We start from the raw sequence: 25,804 nt of genomic DNA, 5'->3' as shown, positions 1-25,804 counted from the left end.
CATAGACTAATAAGGATGGGCAAAGGACACTATAATAGTGATTTTTTACTATTTTAGAGGGAACTTTAGAGTAAACATGGGTGGAATTAGTCAATGGTATTGTTATCTCCAAGTTTCCAGTCTAAACTGCATTAAACCCTAGAATATCTCCTTCAAAGGCATACATGAGTCTAGAGAGAGAGAGTGAGGTGCTTCCTTGCTTGACGTCCTAGGAGATAGAAAATGGAGTTCACTCATTTTATGGTTATTTGTGAAATTTCTATGATAATAAAGTGACTTGAAAAAAAGCCATAATTATTGTCATGAAATTGACTTAATAGTAAAGTCATTGGAGATATTAAAGGGGCCTTAAAAGGCAAAAATGAATTATTTTAAAAAAGGTTAAAATTAATTATTTTAAAAAGGGTTTCATTAAGATGAAATAACGTGATATAATGAGTTAATATAACTCTAAATTAAACTCAACCTAAAGCCATAAGTGGGAACCCATGTTTAAACCCTAAATAGGGCATAGCATTAAGGAAGGATAAAAGAGTCTTGGAGGTGAAGAAAGGATGATGTTATGTGGTTTTTTTTATCTTATTCTTGTCTCCTTAGAGGAGCTTGTATAAACCGTAGGGTTTGAGATTCTTATTGGAGATGAAAACCTCCATAAGTAAACATACTTGTAGTTATGAGAGACTAGCCAAGAGTGTACATGGAGATTCTACTTTAGGGATCTCTGTTGGGCTACTAAGAGAGGTGTCTACCTATGTTGATGACCCTCCTTGAGGATGTTTGGAGCCAAGAAAGAACACTATTCTAAATCATAAATGTTGGGTCTACAAATACAAGTCATCACTAGTAGATTGAGATAGTTTTCATATTAGTTTTGAAGAAGTTGGTGTTAAATGCTCAGAAAACTGAGAGGGGGGTGAATTAGTTGTCAATTAAACTTTTAATTCATTCACACATCCAGAATAACCAACTTATTAATTTTTAATATGAACAGATGTAATCATGAAAGCACACACATACATACACAATGAACACCAAATATGATATGGAAAACCCAAGAAGGGAAAAACCATAGAGAATGTTAGTTCTTAATATATAACACCTATTAGGGTGACACCACTTAAGGTGATTTTTTACAAAGATGGCTCAATGCCAGAATGCTCACTGGCCAGAATGGCTCACTGTCAGAAGAGACAGAAAGAAAAGAAAATCCACCGCTATGATACACCTGCCACAAACAACAATACCAGAACAACCTTTGGTGCCTAACAACACACTACACACCTTCGCACAACTTCTCACATCAAACATTAGTCAGATTTAGCTTTTCAATCTAGTATGTCTTCCATACCTCATTCATTCTAATCATCCTTTACTTATACTATCCTCCTGACTACATAACCTTCCAAGTCGGCCAAACATAATTTGAAATAGGTCTACACTAAGCATTCTTGTGGTGGAAAGGAATGAGAAGTGGACCATACCACAACACACTTCTTCTATTAGATAAACATGTTACACATCCATCACAAATGCTAGAGCCAAAATAAAACTCATACACTACACAAATGTCATTACACGGTCTCCGATTTCAGATCGGACTAGACCCAAAAATAGAACTTCTCAGCTTAGAAAAAAAAGAATGGAAGCAAGATAAACATGAACCAAAGAAATCAACACCATATCCAGAAAATAGAGAAATCCAGACCATAAACAACACTATCAATTACTAGTCAGTACTAAACAACATCTGGAGCACAACTTCCAGAGCACCAAATAGTTCGAGAAACATATTCCGGATCACCAACTCAGAAAACCATATGTTGACATCAATGACAACCATGACAAATATATCACCACCATCAACATCACATTTGCAACAATTGGAACATTTTAATTCATTTTCGGAGTAACCAACTTGGTTGCCAACACAAACCAGACTTGCAAATATTTTATAGCTCCTTCATACTTCATTCCTATGATGGTCAACCTTATCGAGTATGCTTATAAGGGTTAGTAGCATTATTTATCATACCTTTTTGTAATCCCTTGAGGAATTTTGCAATATTCCTAAACTGAAGTAAATATGAAAATTACTCTTTCAAGATTACAAAATCCATATTTTATTATCAGTTTTATATGCTCGGTTTCACATTGCTTCATCAAAGATTACAAAATCCAAACCGAAATAGAATACACTCTTTTGCACTATCATCTAGCTCTGAAAGAACACCTTAAAAGAAAAACATAGTATTTTTTATCTAAACAAACAAGCAGGTTGTTTAGTGGAAGTTCCTAGTGTTCCACTTGGGGTGGGACATTACTTTCAAATTCTTGTTTTATTTTTAGTTTGAGTTATATGCAATATATGCTTAGTTTCACATTAGTTCGCAAAAAATTACAAAACCCAAACCCAAACAAAATACACACTTTTTCACTCACATCTAGCTTTGAAAGAGAACCTTAAAAGAAAAAACGTAGTATTTTTAATCTAAACAAAGAAGTAGGTTGTTCAGTGGCAGTTCCTAGTGTTCCACCTGGGGTGGGACATTACAATGAGTTTGAGAAGAAAGATGGTGATATGTTCATTGCAGCTTTAGCCAACTTGTGTAGGTAGTCATGCATAGTTAATTGACTTAGGTGCATCTTTTCATATGACCTCAAATAGATATTAGCTTTGTAAATATGATGAATTTGATGGAGGAAATGTGTACTTGGGTGATGATTTTAATTTAAGTGTTGTTGATCATTGTGAAGTTAGAATTAGGTTTCTTGATGGTAGAATAAAAAGGATTAATGGTGTGTTGAATATCCTTAGAATAGCACAAAATTTGTTATCTATAAGTAAACTAATAGATGCAGATGTGTAGGTAGTTTTTCCTAATGCAATATGTAAAATGGTTAGAGGTCCTATGAAGATTGGTAGAGGTGACAAATTTGGTCCATTGTATAAGATGGATGCATACAATGTTAAATGTAATAGTACCTTTGTAAAAAGAAAACATGTGTCTACTTTGTTGGAAGAGGTGAGGGTTTCACCTTCAGCAGATGATCATGGATTTTGGGTACCCGGGGGTTCTTTTTCTTCTAAATTGAAGTTACCTCTTGTCATGCTCTAAATATCTGACCTCTGATCTAAAGAATGCATACTTCGACAAACTGCCATACAACTAATTGTCTCTCAAGCACTTTAATACCTTCCTCAAGTGCTCCTTGTGCTCCTTCTCATTCTGAGAATATATCAATATGTCGTTGAGGAACACAATCATAAATTGGTCAAGGAAAGTGCAAAATACCCCATTCATGAGACTCATGAATACAACTCGAGCATTCATAAGACCAAATGGAACCACAGTGAACTCATAGTGGCCATAACTAGTACGAAAAATGATCTTGTGGATATCACTCTCTACTATCCTCAACTAATGGTACCTTGACTTCAGATCTATCTTAGAAAATACTTTGGCACCCTGAAGCTGATTAAATAAGTCATCAATCATGGGAAAAGGGTATCAGTTCTTGATGGTCACTTTGTACAATTGTCTGTAATCCATACATAACCAAAGGGATCCATCCTTCTTCTTGATGAAGATGACTGGTGCGCCCCAAGGGGAGATGCTGGGATGAATGTGACCTTTCTCTAAGAGTTCCTCAAGCTACATCTTGAGCTCATTAAGCTCATTAGTGGTCATCCTATATGGTGCTCTCGAAACTAGTTCAACTGCTAGTACAAGATCTATGTGAAAATCAATCTCTCTTCTAGGTGGCATACCAGGTAGCTTGGAAGGAAACACGTCTACAAATTCCTCAAGGATACGATGATCATCTAGTGAAGGCTCCTTCTCATCTTCTTCCTCTCTACCACTGATGGTGATGGCAAATAATTGGCATCCCTTCCGCATGCTCTTCTTAAGCTGCATAGCAGAAATCATATGAAGTGATACAGGTCTCTGAATTCCTGAAATTACTATGGAGGTACCATGATCATCCACACACTTGATCTTTTTTTGGTGACAATCCATCTTGGCTCTATGGGCATAGAGCCAATTCATTCCAAGAACAATGCCATAAGATCCTAGAGGTGTGACTCAAAGGTCTACTAAGGTGGTTGTACTCCCAATCTGAAGCTAGCAATGCCTAACCACTGATTCAATAGACACTCTAGCTCCTGAAGCCAACTCCACTTCCCAAATAACACCCTGCCTAGTTGCCACTAGCCCGCAATGCTCCATAACAAATGGAAATATTAAATATTCTTTAGCTCTTGAATCAATCAAGATAGAAAAACTACTACCTCTGATCATACTTGCGGCCTCTATTACTATGGCCTGATGTTCTGCTTGGTGGTTGTCAATCGCTGCGAAGACTCTGTGGGACTTACCCATGTCTCCAACTATAGGCTCCGAACCTGGCATCCCCTGACTGCCTACCATCTGACCCTGTGGACACTCTCTTGCCATGTGTCCCATGGCCCCACAAGTGAAACAAGCACCACGTGTCTGAAATTGAACACCCTGTGGCCTAGAGTATGCATGTCCTCCTGTTCTACTCGATCCACTGTAACCACCCCTGGAGGACTGTGATGAATACTAAAAAGGGGGGGGTGAATTAGTATTTTGAAAAATACTGAACTTAAATAGTCTAGTAGTAAATTGGTAAAACAAATTAACAAACAAGCCAGTTAACACACATGCAAACCAAATAAAAAATAAGGCATTCTCCCACAGGAGTAATAACACCATAACACAAGATATTTGACGTGGAAACCCAAATGGGAAAAACCACAGTGAGATGAAACTTACAAGTAACTATCTGCAGAATAGTAACCAAATCGGTTAAAGTTAGATTGATTAAGGTCATACAATGTTCTTTACTAGAACAGATCCTATTAGGAATCTCAATCTTTGTTAGGAGATAAGTCTGATTAAAGACTACCTTGCTAAGGGATTTTATATCCACAGATGTGAACCACCTTGTTAGAGGATTTACAAAAGGCTTTATGGGCCTACCCAGTTAAGGGCTTCAAACTTGTCGAAGATGTCAGTAATCAATAGGTGAGTGATCTAGCAAATAGCACAGATTGCTTGGTTAGATCCTTGATAGCTCGTTCTTAATGCATTCCAGCATTGCTTCAGTTTTCAACACATTCACACTCTACCTTCTCTTGTAGACCTAAACTTCTCTTCTCTGATCGCACTTATAAAAACTCATCAACCACTTTCAAAAACCTTACAACCAACTAAAAAAACCTAGACATGATGTCCTTATAAAGGAATCTGATTTCATGTTGGTCCAATAGGATTACAATACAATTTCCTAGGTTCAGTGCATCTAGACATATTTGGTAACATGACACAAAAAGCACCGCCAAAGTGTCGACACCATCAAACAATCGATGGATGGTAACTCATCACAAAATTCCAGTTGGTAACTCATCACAGAGTATTACCGGTTTATACAAAATACCGGTTTACACAAAATACCGGTTGCCAGTTTGACAAAAATGAAGACTAGGAAATATGTGTTCTGCTGCTTTGATCCTTCATACTGCTTGGGGTCTTCATACCGCTTGAGATAGGTAACCACTTTCTGCAAAACATTGATAGTCTCAAGACTAACACATGATACCGGTTAGGAACAATTACCGATTGAGCATAATTCATGAATTCACAAAGTGATCTCATAACAAGTGTGTGTCCATCAATGACAATCACAACATCAATCATCAAAGATGCCAACAGACTGTTGAGTCTATGTCGGGGGTGTGTAAGGAAACTGTGGTCATTGATCGCACCTAAGACCATGTGTTTTCCACTGCTTGGGCTTAAGGCCTTGCTAACCCTATGGAGGCCTTTGCCTCTAATTCTGTTGTGGCTGTTGTGGAAGAGGGGGTTTAAAGGACCCCGATGAATGTCTATGATTACCCTTCCAGTTTGGTTTTTGAAACTCAAAAGATCGAGGTATAGGGTTTCGGTTCAAATGTCGATCCCGCATGTCTAGAGGTCTACCCTGAATCTCCTTTGATATCAAGGCCTTATCCATGGCAACCCAAAGGCTTCCTGGAGCTGCCATCCTAACTGGTCCTGCTATACCTGCATTCAATCCTCTGATAAACTGATTGATGAGTAGCTTCTTGTCCTTTAGGTAGTCAACATAGGGTAAGAGCTCGAAGAACTTTCTCTCAAACTGGGACACTAAGAGACCCATCTGCTGAAGGTCATGTAACTCATCAATCCTGTGCTACCTAAAGTACTCTGATAGGTATTTGTCTTTGAATCTCTACGTAAGGATATCCCAAGTGATGATATCCACAACTTTGTCATTCTTATACTCCTCCTATCTCCACCATGTGGAAGTCATCCTTCTCAAAAGGTGAATATAAATTTGTGCCTTCAAACTGCTCTCATAGGGACACATTCTGAAGCACCTTTCTAGACTCAATAGCCAAGCCTCAGCCTCTACCCCGTTCGTGGATCCTATAAATGATGGTGACTGAAGACGTAAAATCTCCCTGATCTGGTCCCCAGGATCATGGGGTGCTCTCTCTAAAATTACTGGTGCCACAACTAGAGGTGCCTTAGGTAGATGGACTATCTCAAACTCATGCTCAACCTGAGCCTCTATATGGTTAGGAAGCGGAATCCTACTCTGCTCCCTAGCTGCAAATCTATGACTCTCAAAAATCTGGTGCTCTACCTAATGATCTACTATTGGGAGTCTATCCTGAACTATTCCTATCAGATTCTGAAGTGCAACCAAAATATCTCAGTTAGGGTCAATCAGTTGTTCAGGAGGAGCTACCTGATTTCCTTCTGGAACTAATTCTTCCTACACAATGTCTTCGCGTGCCATGTGAGAATGTCTAGGACCCCTACCGCACCTATGAGCTAGTCATGTAATCAGCGACATCCTTAATGAAAATATAACATAAAAAAAAAAGAAAACCCTAGTTAGGGTTAATATAAAAAAAAAGAGATAATAATAAAAGAAATAAAATAATAAAAGGGAGGAAAGGATTTCTTTAAAATTTGAAATGGGAATACCCATTTAATTTAAGTTATTATTTTAGGTTAGTTGACTATTTAGGGATTTTAGTTGGAGATATAAATAATTATTTTTATAAAGTAATATTATACTCATGTTGGGTAAATTTATTAAAGATGTTTTCTAATGGAAATCTTAAATAGTATAATGATTAAATTTAAGTTAAGGAGGTAGTCTAATGTCGAATATTAAATATTTAATATTTAATGCTTAGGGGAAATTAATTCGACATTAAAATGAGGTTATTGACTAGGTTATTATTATATTTGATTTACTTAATTTTTATAGACGGATTTAAAAATATTATTACTATTGCTCAATTAGTTAATTTGAATTCAATAAAATATGTGTTAACATTATTTTAATTAGACCAAAAGCAATTAAATACTATTTGGGATGATTAATATCTCGTGATAATTAATTGAAGAATTACTTGGGGTAAATTAATTAAATTAATAAATAAAGTTGTGACGACCCTTCTGGGGTAGAATTAGTCTAGTTAAAATTGTAAACGTTATATTTGTGGAGTTAATTAAATTAACTTTACAAACCCATTCTGTTAAAGCTCGAGATAACCCTTAGCATAGACAAACTTATTTATCTCATCTTTATCGTAGAACATCTAGTATTTTTATGTTGTTTAAAAAAAAAATGTTGTTACATTTTTGCCCAAAAGTTTGAGCATGACACCTCCAGAAAAGACTATGTTATGGCACCAAAGGCTTGGCTACATTGGAGAAAAGGGTCTAATAACCTTGAAAAATAAAAAAACCTTGTTGAAGGTTTGATTGATAGTAATCTTGATTTTGATATTTGTGAGCATTCTATTTATGGAAAACAAAACCACATTCATTTGTACTCGAGTTCTTATAAATCTTGTGGTGTATTGAATCTTATCCATTTTGATGTGTTTGGTCATGTAGATGTTACTTCCATTGTAAAATCCACATATTATGCTTTATTTATTGATGATTATAATAGGACATAGGTTTATTTTCTAAAGAGTAAATCTAAAATTTTCAATCAATTTAAGGAATTCAAATCAATGGTTAAATTATACTAAGATGAAAATAAAATGTTAAAAGATTAATAATGGAGGTGAATTTTCCTCTAATGATTTTGACAGATTTTTTAAAGATGGTGGCATTCCAAGAAAAAGAAAGACATGTAAAGTCCATAGTAGAATGGAGTTATGAAAAGAATGAAAAAGGTACTAATGGAGAAAGCTAGGAGTGTGCTAAGTGGTGTTGTTCTAGAACAATATTTTTGGGTTGAAACTATGGCCACTGCTTGCTATTTGATAAGAAAATCTCCTACATCATCTATTGTTGATAAACACATATGGAGGCATGGTCAGGTCACAAGCCTTCATAGTTGTAAGAAATATGCACATGTGCCAAAGGAGAAGCGAAGTTAAAGAACGAGGTTGTGAAATGTATCTTCATCAGGTATAGTTATGATGTGAAAGGATACAAGCTTTGGGTAATAGATTGTAGAAGTGTTATTTTTAGAGAAACTAAGTCTTCTTCTATTGCATTATAGTCAAAACAATCTAAATGAGAAAATATGATTCAACTTCCTTGTACATTTACAAAATTTGAATCGAAGCCCTTAGATAGACAAGAAGTTGAGGAAAGTTCATCTATCTTTGAATCTTCAAAAAAGGATGAAGAACCTCCAAATTAGCTTTTTTGAAAACCTACAAGAAATAGACAACCACTTGAAAGGTATTCATCTAATTATTGGAGATGTATTTTTTCTTTGAATGCTAACATGGATGAACTCATATCTATGGAAGAGGCATTAAGTATGATTGATGCAGAATCTTGAGAAATTGCTATGGATGAAGAAATGGTAGTTTTGAAAAAGAATGATACATGGGATCTTGTACTATTTATTTTAGGAAAAAATACATTAGTTTCAAATAGATGTTCAAAGAAAATATTGGTTCAAGGGAAGTTGTTGAGAAATATAAAGTGAGGTTGGTTGTGAAAGACTACTCTCAGGTTGAGGGTGTTGATTATGGTGAGCTATTTACTCCTATTGCAAAAAAGGCATCCATTAGATTTTTGCTTTGTATTGTCGCTACTTATGATTTATAGGTTGAGCAAATGGATGTGAAAACTACATTCCTTTATGGTGATTTGGAGAAAATTTATATGATATAGCTAAAGCACTATATGGTAAAAGGTAGAAGTAATTTGGTTTGTAAATTGAAAAAAATCTTTGCATGGTCTCAAACAAGTTCCTAGGATGTGGTATCATAAATTTAATACATATGTGTTGAGTTTGGTTTTTGATTGTTCCAAATCAAATAAGTGTGTTTACTATAAATATGATGGTGATCATTTCCTATTCAATGCATTATATGTTGATAATGCATGTTATTCATTAGTAAAGGAAAATACATGATTCCAAAATTGAAGTCTTAGCTTGTAGCTAAATTTGAAATGAAAGATTTTGGTGCAACTAAACACATTCTTGGGATGGAAATCAAAAGAGATGGAGTAAATAGAGAGCTACGACTAGGCCAAGGTAAGCATTTGATATTAGTTTTACAAATGTTTAACATGCAGGATCATAGACCATTATGTGTTCCTTTTACAGTGGAACAAATTTATCTACTTTCTATTGTCCTACATTCACATCAGGGATGGAAGATATGACTAGAGTACCTTACCAAAGTGCAACAGAAAGTTTGATATATGTTATGGTTTGCACTAGACCAAACATTGCCCAAGCAGTGGGAGTTCTTTCTAGATATCTATATAATCCTAATAGAGTTTATAGGGATGCAGTTAAAGGAGTCTTTAGATATTTACAAGATACATATTCTTTGTGTTGTCTTTATATTTTAAAGGCGACGATATTTCAATTGATATTCATCGTTATGTGAATTTAGACTAGACAAGTGTGATAGCAAAATATATCGATACTTATTTGTTAAGTTTGTTTCATGGTAATCGATTGAATGCGTAGGTGATAGGATGTGGTTGTTTTGTCCACTATTGAATTTGATATGGCAGCTAGTAATGCTTGTAAAGAAGCCATTTTTTTTATTTGAGTTATTGGAATAAAAAAAGATACAATGATAGTTTATTGTGATAGTCAAGGTGCAATTTTCCTAGCTAAGAACTTGACATTTCATGCCAAGACCAAGTAAATTGACATTTAGTATCATTTTGTTAGAGATATGGTCCAAGATGGGAGAGTGAAGCTAGTTAAGGTAGAAATTTTGATGAATGTTGCAAATTCTTTAACTAAAGTTGTGAGCATAGAGAATTTCATATGGTGTTTGGATTTTGTGGGCCTCTTAACCTCGAGCAATTAAAACATGATATTGATACCCATCTCATTGCTCTTACAAGGTGTTTGGCAAGTGAGAGATAAATTAGAAAAATGGTGTCTAAACCTTGTAATAACAAAATGTACTAAATTGGGGAATCATCTCAAGCCCAAAGAAGTAAGTATTTATGTTCTCTACTTCCTTTTTTATGTTCCTTAGGTTGTGGTGGTTGGTGTTCCATCTTAGTTTCAATTGATTGGTTTTAGCTTATGTTTATATATGGGTTGTTAGGTTTCTAAAACTTTATTCATGCCTGGGTGTCATGGATTATTAAGTTCGGGTAGGTATTATGCTAGTTTAAATATGCAAATAAAAGACTTGTTGTCAATGGTGATAGTTATATTTAGTTAATCATGATGGTTTTGAATATCTAAGGGTGGGTACTGTTGTGGTTTTTGTCTAAACCACTTGCTTCCTATTTTGTGGTTGTTTTTGCGTTGGTTGTTATTTCAAACTGTTATTTCTTGTAAAGGGCTTAGGGCCCTCTCCTTTCTTATATAATCAAAAAACAAAAAGATTACTAAGATAAATGAGTGTGAGAAGTTGCAAGGGGGGGTACCTCCCTTGCAATATTCGGGGGGAATGACCCCCCCTATGGTTTTGAATATGTAAGGGTGGGCATTGTTGTGGTTTTTGTCTAAACAACTTGCTTCCTATTTTGTGGTTGTTTGTGAGTTGGTTGTTGTTCCGAATTGTTATTTCTCGTAAAGGGATCAGGGCCCTCTCCCTACTTATATAATAAAAAACAAAGTTATTGAAATAAATGAGTGTGAGAAGTTGCAAGGGGGGGTGCCTCCCTTGCAAGATTTGGGGGGAATTATCCCCCCTAGGGGGAGCCCAAGAGTCATATGTCATGATGATATCTTTGGGGCAATGCCCTTGAAAGCTACATTTTAAATCTTGATTATTTATCAATGCAACCCTATTTTATGAAGCCAATGCATTATGATTGTGTATTGTGATGTATTGTGAGAGTTTGATAGTTGTTGAGTTGTCTCAAGATCTCTGGTTGGCGATACTCTTGTGAGAAGCTTGATTTGCAAGTATATTGTAATTTGGTGTTGACTTCTAAATAATATATTGGGTGGCTTTTGGAGTGTGGGTTTTTTCTCTTGTAAGTAAATATGTTGTGGTATACATGCTATTTATTTTTATTTAAGATAATTTTTTGTAAGTGTTGTAAAAATCTAAAATGTTTTTACTTTACCCTCCTCTCAAGATAGTGTAGGAAGTTGTGCTATCTTAAGTTTCTTTCAAATTACTACATAGAAGTACATGCAACTACAAATGATGGGATTGAGAATAAACAAAATGTCTTGATATAAATCTTGGTTATGAATTCAAATCAATCCAGTGAAGATTATGAGATCTATGGTTCCCATGATAACACTATTGGAAGGTATGCAAATAATGAGAATTTTGAAGTCACTGATGATGAAATTGGGCTGGCTGAAAATTCTAAATTAGTAGGTAACTTTGAACACGGATAATTATAAAGAAGCCCATTCAAAAAATTAAGAATTTAGCAAGGCTCCCAATGGAGAGGAAGTTTATTTTGAGATTCATGTAAATGAAGACAAATAACACAATTTGAGTTTTGTTGACAATTTTTTTTTTGTTGATATTGATTAAGGGCTTAAAGAGTTGTCAGTTTTGAAAGAAGTGTATATGGTGAAAATGGATAACAATAATAACAATATTGAAAGGCTAAATGAATTCAACCACAAAACCCTAGCCTAACAATCAACAAAGATCCACCATAACATATGAAGATTACCTAAGACAATGCAAACCAAACGAAATCACAAAGATTATACCTTCACATGTCCAATAGGGTTTGGATCTCCATTCTTCCTATCTCCATTGATCTTGCTTGATATATTTGCTCTCAGATTTTATATGCACAAGAGCTCAACAAAGAATGGAATGTGGTTGCTAGTAGGATCGTAGTGTAGTCAATTGCATAAAAGATGATTAGCATGAATGATTAGGGTTTGATAATGAAGGAAGCATCTCCTTATATAGAAGACACTATATGAAATGGAGGGATAAGATTGAGAGGTGTAAAAGGAGGTCGGCTATGATTAGAAGGTAGTTAAAAGAAATAATAAAATAATGAAAGGGGTAGGTAGTGTATGAATTAAGAGATGAATGACATGTGTCATGGGTAGAAAAGACTAATGAATTAATTAAATAAATAAAGATTTATATAATTAATAGAAGAAGTGGGATCAATTAAATAAATAAAATATTTATTTAATTTAGGAAAAGGATAATTTAAATAAATAAATGTATTTATTTAAATGAGAAATAAGGCTAGAAGAGGATAAATGAATTAATTAAATAAATAAAGATTTATTTAATTAATAGAAGAATTAAGCTTAGATAATTAAATAAATAATATTTATTTAATTAGATATGACAATTTTGGGTGTCTACATTTTGCCCCTCTTTGAGATAATGCGGCTTGTCGCGTTGTTTCAAAGAAGATAAGATGAACTGATACAAAGTTGCCCCAAGATGGGAATGATATGCCCCCTCAAGAGATTGGATGAAAAAAAAAAAATGTCTGAAAAGATTGCAGACAATCTTTCGATAAGAAAGACGGGATAGAATGGACTGATCGGATAAAGTGACAAAGTCACGGGATAAAGAAGACCGACTTGGGAAACGAGGGCTAGGGCTAGGGTAGTCTATAAGATAGACCACGAGGGAAATAAATCCTCATTGTCATCTACACCTCCAAGAGATTAGAGTGCAGAGAGAGAAAAGAGCAGCAGTAGTCAACAACGATGGCTTTGGTTCATAGATTCGACCGTGTTCGCCGATTCCAGAGGCCAGCAGAGGCAGGAGAGCCAGTAAGTACCACAAAACCTCCTTGTACTTTGATGCATTTATTGTTGTCATTAATGCATGCTAGGTAATGTAATAAATGCACGTTTATGTCAGGAAAGTGCATTTGTGTCCAAAAATGTGAATTTGTGTCTTCTAGGTCAAATCGGCAGTTCTGTGATGAACATACGCTATCGATTGGATAAGCTGCTGAGAGGATACACTCAAGCAGGTCCTCTAGGGAAGACTAGGATAAATCAAGTCACTTTGTGATGAACAGTGAGTACCAAGATAGAGTACTTTGTGATGAACAGGGAGTACTAAACATGTAGTACTTTGTGATGAACAAGGAGTACTAAAATATGAGCAGCACTTTGTGATGAACAGTGAGTGCCAAACACGTAGTACTTTGTGATGAACAGGGAGTACCACCAGGATAGAAGCAACACTTTGTGATGAACAGTGAGTGTCACTAGGACTGAGATGATTGATTTGTGTGACTATAGGAGTATTTTCCTATGCTGGAGTCATGGGAGAGATTCCCATCGACTTAGAGGTTGCGACCTGAGTTGACAGCCAAGGATTGAGTAGCGATTGAGGCTATGGGAGTGAGACATATTCTGTATGTGCCTGAGTTTCGGGCAAACATGGGACTGTTGACTGCATTGGCGAAGAGGTGGCACTCCAAGACATGTACTTTTCATTTGCCAATGGGGGAGATGACAGTCACCTTGGAGGATGTATATAGGATTCTGCAGATATCGATCGATGGGGAGTGAGTACCCTATGATCGAGACGGAGACAAGGATGCACTGAGATGAGTGTTCTGGATCCAGGACTGGAGATGAGGGTGGGACATGTGGCATGGGATACCATGACATGGATAGGATTAGCACTACCAACAGTGTTGGCAGGAGTTATCAGTGGGTTCCTCTGTCCGGATAGGGCGACACGAGGGATGGCTGCAGGGGACACAAGGGCCAGGAGAGATGATCTTGGGGTGGGTCCTTCTAGGGCTCAAACTCCATCGAGGCCAGTCGGCTCTGAGGAAGGGAATTCATCATATCTGTAGAGGGCTCCCTATGTATTAGTATTGTACCATTTTGTATGATGATGTAGACACCTGCGGGTGATTGTAGCCATATGATTTTGACATCATTGTATCATGACACTTTATATATATATGAGATGATTCATCTTTGCGGAAGCTATATGCATGCATACCTATGTGATGATATTTTTCATGATGTATGTTTTATGTGATGCTTATAATATGGATGCAAATATGTATATGAGGCAATGCAATATATTTTTTTGTTCTTTTATGTTTTATATGTGTATGCATGATGCAAATGTGAATGTATGTAATGTAGATGAATATGATAATGCAAAGAACTATTTACATGATGAAAATGTAAAATGTGCTAACATGTGTTGTGTGCAGGATATGGTGCAATTGTGATATCTATATGTATGTATGAAATGCTTAATATGTGGTAATGCAGGTGCAAACTACATGAAATGCAAATGTTTTTGGTGTGTCATTATACTTAGTCATGTGATAGCAGGCTACATGAACTCGAGAAGGACGATGGAAGTCAATCAAGAAAGGGGGATGGAAGATAGAAGATATGAAAGTGAAAGAGCTTCTTGTGTGTTATCATCATTGAGCTTTATTATGGCAAGGAGGTTATGACAATCGAGGCATATGTTCGACCCAGAAAGTCATTGTACCTATTTGCATGGAGATAAGATAGTCACAAACAAAGAATGCCCCAGTTCACACTCGACTCACAGTGTCCTCATATCTTTGGACAAGTCATAGCATTACTAAGAGACAATCCATAGACAACAAACAAAAATAGGTGACGATACCCCATCCTCGCCTTTCTAGTCAAAGACATCCTGGAGATAGAATCTCTAGTCAAAGACATCCCAGAAAAGCTAAAAGACATGTCACCAAAAAAAAAGATGATATCAAAAGAAAACCAAGACTTGACACCAACATCCACTGTAGTCCTCAAGTTTAGTGTCTCTTGTCACTTGTATAAGTCTTATTTGATTGTGGTCACAATGTTTACTTTCACAAAAAGGATATATAGCATGGAACCATATGTTGTCTGAGTCTGTTGAAAGATTTGATTTGTTGAAGCCCATTGTTGCTGCTGTGTCTCATCTGAAATTGACTGAATCCATGAAACTGATACTTTATTGCGGAGAAGATGAAACCTTATTGCGGATCTATGATACAAATGTTGCTTTATTATGGATTGTGCACGGATAGACTGAAGGAAGCTGGAAGAAACTGTACTCCTTGAAACATGTGATGTTCTTAGTTCCACACCCATCACTAGACGTAGGATTTGCCTTAGCCACAGATAGGATCTGATTTATTATGGATGGAAAGGGAGGTTTATTATGAATGGCTAACCAATCTTGGGTAGATCAATAACAAGCCATGATGGGAATGGGTAAGTTTATTATGAATGAATAGGTTGTGAGTGTGTGCAAAGTGAAAGGATGAAAGTTAATCTTGAAGGAGGGAGGAGCAATGTCTCTACACATGGCGCTGGTGACCCAGTTTTCACCATGGTACTTGCCCAGGGCACCACCAAAGTGGTTTTCACCATTGGACAAAATTATTTCTCTTTACTTTTTCTATTTTTCAATGTTGTTTGTTGTCACAAGGCGCCTATTTGCCAGGTTTTCACCAAGTAACAATTTTTTTTTTGTATTTTTGAAATTTTTGATTTTTTTGTATTTTTTGAATTAGGATACTCTGAAGAGCTATGTGTAAAACCTATGAAGGTGCATGCTATTGATAGGATCGTCCAAAGGTTCACCTTCTGTAGTTGAGAGCTGATATGCCCCAGATCCATATGCTGCTGTAATGATGTAAGGACCAAGCCAATTTGGTTTGAACTTTCCCTTCTTCTCTCTGTCTTGCTGATTCTTGGGGTTTTCTCTGAGAATCAAGTCACCTACCTCAAATGTGCGAGGCTTGACCTTATGATTGTAGCTGGAACATTCCTTGATTGAATGATATGTAGCTCGAGTGACTGTCTTCCTTGATAAAGGAATTGAGATAGAATTACTAGCATGTGGACTACGTAGGCCCGTATGCTTGTCACCTAAAGAAGTTTGGGCATCCTTGATAACAAAGTCCTTCAAGGAAGCTCCATTAAAGGTCCATGATGTATCACCATAATGGAAAGGATGTGTGGAACAAGTGGAAGAGTTATGAAGGCTTATGATTGTGAAAAGAAGTGAAAGTAGGATAGCATGATGGAGACTTAGGATCAACAAGTAATCTTTTTGACTTGCAATTGTAGAATTTTTGCCCCCAGTTATTTTGATATTAGGGGAGATCAACTCTTTCTCTTTTTCTTTCATAGGATTTTTATCCTTTACTTTGATTTTTGCAGAGTCCAATAGCTTTTGATTTTGATTTGAACTAAAGGACTTCTCTCTATTTTTGACTTTTAGATTTTTCTTTTCAAAGCTTGATTTTTGATCCCCAATGAGTGAGGGCTTTTTTAATTCTTGTTGATCCAAGTCTAGAAGTGGAGTGGAAATGGAAGGAGTGGATGATATGGTAAAGCTATGTGAGTTCTCAAGAGGGCTAGTGATGCACTGAATAGATTCTTCGCTGGAACCACTCTTAGGACTATTGATATCAAGAGATGCTTGCATCACTAGAGGAGATTTGCATTCAGACTCAGTAGCCACAACACTAGGTGGTTCACACCCAATTCCTTGTAAATTGTTTATAGATTGTTCTTGTCGACTGAATGTCTTAGGAGATAGTGGGAGTTGCTCAACATGAAAGATATACTCACCACATCCCATGTCTTTAATCTTGAATTTTTCTTTGAGCTCTGTTTGTTTTGATATAGAAGCTTTCAATGATTCTGGATCCACATATGCTGAAGATGGAACAGCTTCTTGATTAGCTGGAATTGTTATTTCTGATCTAGGTCACAGATTGTTGCAATATATGAATGGATTTGGGTCAGCTTTAACTGTTATTTCAACTCCATTGTGAGGAAACTTGATACATCGATGATATGTAGATGGGACTGCGTTCATCTCATGAATCCATGGGCGTCCCAAGAGTATATTGTAAGTGAGATCCAGGTCTAGGACTTGACAAACCACATCCTTCATAACTGGCCCAACTCTGAGAGGCAAGGTGACTGTGCCTTTGGATGAATTCTCTTCATCATCATATGCCTTGATGGTAATTTTGTTTGTAGAATTCATAGCTTTTTCAGAATATCCCAATTGTTTAATAGTGCTCAATGTACAAATGTTTAGACCCGCTCCTCCATCTATCAGGACTCGTTTGATTCTATGTTTGTGTATGAAGGCTTCAATGTGTAATGGTGCATTATGTGGCTGACTTACAGATGCGTCATTGGCTTCTGTGAAAGTAAGGGAGTGTGGAATGGAAAGGTATCCCACCATGGCTTGAAATTGGTCCATGTTCAGATCAGTAGGAACAGCAATATCTCTCAAGATTTTGTCAAGAATAGCTTTATGTGCGGGAGATATGCGTAATAGCTCAAGGATTGAAATGAGCGCGGGTGTCTTCCCTAACTGTTCTACAAGGTCATACTTAGGTTTGGTTGATGAGGAAGTGGTGTTCTTAGTTGGGGCACCTTGCAAAGTGAATTTACCTCGACGAGTTGTGACATTACATTCAAATGTAGGTTCGGAAGAAGATCCAACGCCTTTCAGGACAATCTTAGGTCTTTGGGTAGAATTCTTAGATGTTTTGTCCTTGATGATAATGGTAGAGACATAATTGTCCATCGAGATGTGATTGATAGTTGAATCATAGTTGTAGGATGCTCTAGTATAGTTGGTTTGATCCTCTGTGGATTTAGCTTTTCCCTTGTCATGTTTTGGGAATGGTTCCTTAAACATCTCATGTTCTTGATTGGAGGAATGTCCCTCAATCTCAATGTCAGCTCTATCAATGAGATCTTGTATGATGTTCTTCAGTCGATGACAATTTCCTATCTGATGATCCTTGCTCTTATGAAATTCACAATATTCATCATCATTCCACCAATTTGGTTTAACCTTTGGTTCATATGGAGGAAAATCTGGAATAGTGATTACCTTGTTTGCCACTAGCTTTTTGAAGACTGATTCAAGTGGTTCTCCCAACGGGGTATACTTCCTTCATGATCTAGAAGTTGTTTGAGTATTCACTTGATTGTTTGTAGAACTTGATCCAGAAAAAATGAATTTGGGTCGCACTGTGTTGGCATCAACAACACCATCATTGACTGTGTTCTTGTTTTTATTCCAAAATCTTGGCTTGTCTTTTCCTTTAAAGTCATCTTTGTTTTCCTTGAATATCTTAATAACTCCTTGTTCAATTAGGACCTTTTCTGTCGCTAAGCCATTTTCAATGATGTCCTTGAAGGTGGACAAACAAGCTTTCCTTAGATCATAACCAATGTCTTTGTTAACATTCTGTGTGAACATTTCTACCATTTGTTTTTGTGGAATTTCACAAGAGCATCTGCTGGCTAGATTCCTCCATCTTTGTAAAAATGATGCAAAATACTCTCCCTCTTTTTGCTTGGTGTTGCACAAAGTAGTGACTGATATGTCTGTCTCTATGTTGTAGGAGAAATGTTGAATAAATGCCTCTACTAGATCACCCCATGACTTAATACCAGGTGGGAGTTGGGAGAACCATTCCATAGCTTGATCGCCTAAGCTTTGCGGGAATAATCTCATAAAATATGTCTCTTCTGCTGCTACCTCAATGCAAGCTGTGAAAAATTGTCTTATGTGTGCCTTAGGATCCCCTTTCCCTCTATACTTATCAAATTTAGGGGTCACAAAATGTGCAGGAAATGGAGGCATTGGAATGCTCTTGTCAAATGGATAAGGACATATGTCTCTCATTGTGTATGTTGGCTTCGGTGTATTTATGTCCTCCATTTTCTTTTGTAAGTCCCTGATTTGTTGTTCCAAACCGCTCTTAGGTGGAGATCGACTTCTTGGACCATACCCCATGCTTGAGGCACCAATTGGAGGAGAAGCATGTTGCATATATGGATGATATTGATCATACACATGTTCATATGGAGGTGGTCTATAGTAATGCTGTGTATGTGGACCACTTGGTATAGATTCATGTTGAGAACACCATATCTATTTTGTGCATGTATACCATATTCTACAGGCATGTCATGTTCTATTGTGTTGCCCCCAAATTTGACATGAGGTTTCCTTGTGTCCAAATTTTGACCATGCCTTTGAATATCCAATTGCTTTGGTGGTTGTTCCTTAGCATTGGTATGTGATTGAGCATATCTGTCTGCATAAGACTTCCATAATGGTCTACGAAAGTGAGTATCATATGCTTGACAATATGTATGTGGGACCTCTGGTTTTTGAAGCAAAGCTGATGGTGATTCAGGTACCATGTGTGGTCCTCTATTTCCTCCACTATTAGGTCTCCTTTGATCCATATTGGAGTGAGGTTGTTGCAAAGGTCTATGTTCCATTATTTGAGACATGTCAAAATCATGAGGTATCTTGGCTCCACTTTGTGCCATCATTTGTAAGAAGTATTGTCTATCCCTCCTCATTATTTCCTCAACCAATCGATTGAAATGGGGATTCATAATGGATTCTTCCACATCTGCTGAATGTACTAAAAAGTTGTCCACATTGTCATTGTGTGTAGCATTATTGTTTATAGTGTCCATGTTCTCAACATTTGGAATGTTTCTATAGACATCCATGTCAAGTAATGTAGTATGATCAGAATTGAAAAAGATATCATTGTCATACTCATAAGAACTCATGTTTGCGGACTCTTTAGCCTCTTTAGTTTCTCTCCTAGATTTTTGAAGATGGGTTTCAACCATGAACTAGGTATTGACCAAGATGTGAGAGACTAGATGAAAAATGGAAAGAGTATGGAAGACCAAGAGTTGAATGGAATGTAAATGAGTCTGAAGTGTACTTGCAATGTCCAAAGTGTAAGACCAAGTATGTATGTAGTAGAGTAGGTGTGACTTCCAAAGAGAGGATAGTTTCTCTTGATGAGGTAAGTTGACCTTGACTCTAAGTAAAACCAAATGAGACCCAAAGGTAAGAAACCTTGATGAGGGACCACTTAGCAAAGTGTTGTTGTATGTAGTGTGTTGACAAAGTATGATGAGGACAAGCAAGTGACCTTTTGACTCAAGTTTAGACAAATGTGAATGTAATGTAAGGTGTAAATCAATGATGGATTTTGTGAGACCCAAAGACAAGTTGAATGCTAGATGAAAACCTGAAGAAACAACCTAGGAAGCTCAAGAATTCTAAAACTGATTGCTCTTGTTTGCTGGACTGTAAAATTTTTTTAATTTGTGAAGTTGTGACCAAATTTGAATGTTTGACTGTTTTTCATGACAAGAGGACACAATGTTGATGAGGACTCAATGTTTGCAAGTGTTTAGACTCTCCAAGAAAAGTGTGTTGTTTGATGTAAAAATGTTTTGCATACACTTGAAAACACAAAAGACACAATGTTTTGCCGTTTGGTTTTTGAGTATTTTGAATGTTTAAAATAAGTCAAGCACAATTCTTATGGCTGGCCAAGACAATAGTTGTTGATCCCACATGAGGTTTTACCCCCGAGGCTATGCTATTCAGAGCGTATACTTAGATGCTTGACCTCACTGGCTCCACCCTCAGCACTCACTTCTCGGGTCAGCCAAGCATCAGTCCCCACGAAAACTCCCCGTGGTGAACTTTGTATCTCTACTAAGAACCGTATGTGTGTGGGCCGCTACCAGAGGTCCGACCTCCTGCCCCAACAACTAGAAGGATTTGGGCTTCTACAACAAAAAGGTGCTAGTAAGGGCATCCGCTCATGTGGCCGTACATGCAACACTTTCAGCTCTGTAAATACAGAAGGCTCCCAGTTGGTAGGGGTTATGCCCTACAAATGATCAAATAAATTTGATCAAACGGGTTTATGGGGAGACATAGTGTCGGTATGAACTAATCAGCACATGTTATCCATAGTTTTCACCATGAATACAATTGTTTATAGTGGTTCGGAAGAGGTGGGTTTTCCTCACTACCACTTGGGTCATTCTCTTCTCACTAGTAGTCCTAATGACCACATGGGAAGACAGACCCTCTAAAGATTAAACAAAAAGAGCCTATTGCTCAAGACACAAAAGACAATGATTCAATTTTAGTGCGCCAATTGAAGTGTTTGCTAGTCTATGAAAATAAGGCACACAATAAAAATCCAAAAACCCTTGCCAAGGACCTGCAACAAACATTTATTAGTAGTTTGGATTGTTTGAAATAATCACCCCTTCCTGCAAGCACACAAGTTAGGTAAATTTTAGATCCAAAAGACTTTGTGAAATAGGGGCCTTCAACAATGCGTTTTGTTGACCAATTCAAAGACTTGATTCATCATAAAAAAAAGCACCTGTAAAATTTCAAGAGATTTCTAGAAATGTAAGAAAATCCAAAAAAATTGCTAATTTACTCCAAAAATTAATTTTTTATGAAAAATCATAAAAAATTCATATAAAATATAAAATTGGTCCAAAAAATCTGAAATTTTTACTGGAGAGTCTTGATGGTCTTCCAAACTTGTGCAAAAACTTTTCTGCAACAAATCTAAGTAGTTTGTGAGATATGAGTAAAATAATGCAAAACCCTAATTTTCAAAGATCTAATTTTTGAGGAATGATTTTTCATCAAATTTAAAATAAAGAAAATAGATCCTATGTATAATTTTGAGAGATTTCCAAAAATGTAAGAAAATCCAAAAAATTCGCTAATTTTCTCTCAAAATTAATTTTTTATGAAAAATCATAAAAAATTCATATAAAATGAAAAATCGATCCAAAACATATGAAATTTTTATTGAATATTTCTGATACTTTTTCTAATTTGCACAAAAAATTTATGTCAAAATTCGAAGCCTTTTGTGAGATCTGATCAAAATAAATAAAAACCCTAATTTTTAAAGATCCAATTTTTAGGGAAATATTTTGCATCAAAATTAAAATCACAAAGAATAGATCCTGTGTATAATTATGAGAGATTTCCAAAAATGTAAGAAAATCCAAAAAATTCTCTCATTTGCTATCAAAAATAATTTTTTATGAAAAATCATAAAAAATTAATAGAAAATGAAAATGTACTTCAAAAATTCTGAATTTTGGAATGAGAGCTCCTGATACTTTCTTCAACCTAAAAAAACAATTTGGTGCAAAATTTTCTAGCCATTTGTGAGATATGATCGAATCTCTCCAAGATCTTGATTTTGTGTCCAAAACCCTAGCTGGATAAGGTTATTCTCCAAATTGTTTTACAAAATAGCAATATAGGGTTAGAAAAATCTGCAAAAAATATAGATCTAAGAAAAATCCATGTCCCACCAGGTGTGCCAAAATGTATATGGTGAAAATGGATAACAATAATAACAATATTGAAAGGCTAAATGAATTCAACCACAAAACCCTAGCCTAACAATCAACAAAGATCCACCATAACATATGAAGATTACCTAAGACAATGCAAACCAAACGAAATCACAAAGATTATACCTTCACATGTCCAATAGGGTTTGGATCTCCATTCTTCCTATCTCCATTGATCTTGCTTGATATATTTGCTCTCAGATTTTATATGCACAAGAGCTCAACAAAGAACGGAATGTGGTTGCTAGTAGGATCGTAGTGTAGTCAATTGCATAAAAGATGATTAGCATGAATGATTAGGGTTTGATAATGAAGGAAGCATCTCCTTATATAGAAGACACTATATGAAATGGAGGGATAAGATTGAGAGGTGTAAAAGGAGGTCGGCTATGATTAGAGGGTAGGTAAAAGAAATAATAAAATAATGAAAGGGGTAGGTAGTGTATGAATTAAGAGATGAATGACATGTGTCATGGGTAGAAAAGACTAATGAATTAATTAAATAAATAAAGATTTATATAATTAATAGAAGAAGTGGGATCAATTAAATAAATAAGATATTTATTTAATTTAGGAAAAGGATAATTTAAATAAATAAATGTATTTATTTAAATGAGAAATAAGGCTAGAAGAGGATAAATGAATTAATTAAATAAATAAAGATTTATTTAATTAATAGAAGAATTAAGCTTAGATAATTAAATAAATAATATTTATTTAATTAGATATGACAATTTTGGGTGTCTGCAAGAAGAATTAATGGTTCCAAAAGAGAAGATTGTGAAAGTTTTCAAGATTTCATCACACACACAGACACACAATTTAATTGAAGAAATTTAATGGAAGGTTCAAATTGAAGGTAGACATAATGGAGTTAAAGATGGAGCCAATCTTTCTAATTTGCAAACTATCAAAGATGCAATGGAATTGATAAAGAAAAATTATTTGCATTTTCTCTCAGATAGGAATCATGCCATCAAATTTGCAAAAGACCTTGGATGTATAACAAGAGAAGGAAACTGAGGTTGATAGGCTTTTTCTTGACCTTATCCTATCCCACTACTCTCTCTACCAAGCTAAAAATTAGTCAATTACAATGTAGTCATGAACAAGGGACAAATAGAAAATGCACAATTCATGGAGATTGAGTAGCTGGTTGAAGGCACTAATGAGCCCCAAAGGGATTCTCGGTTGGAGCCAGGTTCTTTATTGAGTTATGAAGAGGAATTCAGAAAAGATGAATTATTGGATGATGCTTTTAGCATACCACTTGTTGAATATTTAGGTATATATCACAAGGAAGTGCTAAGCAATGTGGTTGGTAATCCTCAAGGAAAACCACCTAATAAGGATTGTGTAAATTGGGTGGATGATAGGTTTTTTCACTTGGATTGTGATGATGCATGGAGACATCAACATTCCTAACTTTGAAAGAGTTTCTAAAACTTTTTTGCATGAAGATTTTGTAAAACAAGGGCTAAACATGATTCCTTCTTATTGCACAATCTACCTCTTAGATTGGATGCTAATTTGACTTATGGTAGTTTCAAAACTCCTACTCCTTTGAAGGTTCATTTCATTAACAACATTTGGATGCATTGCATGAGAGGGATTCAATTTAGAAAAAATGCTTTTGAAAGCATTAGAATATATTCTCATAAGGCACACATGAATAAAAAAGTTGCACAACACATGTATAATGGAGTTATTTCTTCATTACGAATGCATGTAGAGGTCATCAACAAGTATGTTGGAAGGCTTTGGTGGCAAGGGAAATGTTGCATGGCATGAAATAGTTCAAATCTTTGATTTTGACATTGTCGTTTGTGTGCAAATCAGCCAGCATATGACTCCAATTGCATACTTGCAAGTGTATTGGAGGGACATTTTAGTTGAGTGGAGAAAATTTTAGTTAGAGGTTATTTGGGAAGTTTGTATAGCCCCTTCAAAGTTGATTTTGATGAATACAAAGATAACCAATCATAGTCATACAAAGAGATTTCAAATTTGTGGTTGTTGTCCCATTATGAGGTTTTTGATTTCAATAAAATCATATCATTATTTTTTATTTTTTAGATTTTAATCATAGTAAGATTGATCATTTTCAAGGTGTTGGACATTTCTAAAATGTTGATGAGTGTTTCCAACTAAAGCAAATACATATTCCAACCAACATAATATTGTAGACATATAAATTTGACCACTTTCCTAAATAAATATTTCATATTTATTTTAAACCCATTCCTCCTATTAATTAAATTCTATTTAATTAATTTCTTCATATTTGTCTATTTGATTAAATGAATTACTCAATTTATTTAATTAAGTTCACCTAAACCTTCTCTAGCCTTTAATTAAATAAATCACTTTATTAAATTAATTCCCCTTTCTCCCTTTTTAATTAAATTTACATTTAATTAAATTGATCCTTGTAAATAAATAAATCTAATTTATTTATTTAAATCTCCCACTTGTATATATGCAAGTTGCATCTATTTTGGTTGAAATAAAGTAATTTTATTTTAATTAAAATCCTTTTTCCTCCACTTGCATTTTCCTACATCTCCCACTTGCCTCCTAAACCCCTTCTAGATTCTTCTAATCAATTCCAATTTAGCCTAATTCATCTCCTAATTATTGTCACATTCCTAAGCAAAGACAAGTCACTTCCCAAATCCTCCAAAGTCTTCAATAACCATTAAAGGCTTTATGTCCTCAACAAGTTAACCCTGAAAGTCTTCCAAACCATTTAAGGCTCTTACATAACCTTTAATGGTTAACTGAACCTGTCTCACAATGAAATGGTTACAGCATGATTAGTATTCAATAAACACAAAAACCATTTAAATGAGATATCAAGAAAGATTTGAACAAGAACATCATGAAAACAAAATAAAACATAAATGAAATATACTCATGAAGCTCCCATTGCAAGTAGCTCTTCCTTGTCCTCCTTGCCTCCACGAACTTTGCTAGCTCCAAAGATTGACAAATGGAGAGTTGGAGAGAGATGTGGATTGCTCTTCTTGTGCTCAACAAGGTAAGTGGATGGATTATTGGATTGGATTTGAATTAGATTTGAGAAAGAATTTAGAAGAGGGTGAGGGGAGAA

The sequence above is a fragment of the Cryptomeria japonica genome, chromosome 7 (genome assembly GCF_030272615.1).
Source record: "Cryptomeria japonica chromosome 7, Sugi_1.0, whole genome shotgun sequence".
NCBI lineage: Eukaryota > Viridiplantae > Streptophyta > Pinopsida > Cupressales > Cupressaceae > Cryptomeria > Cryptomeria japonica.
The sequence above is the reverse complement of the archived record's forward strand: the minus strand, read 5'-3'. Positions refer to the sequence as shown.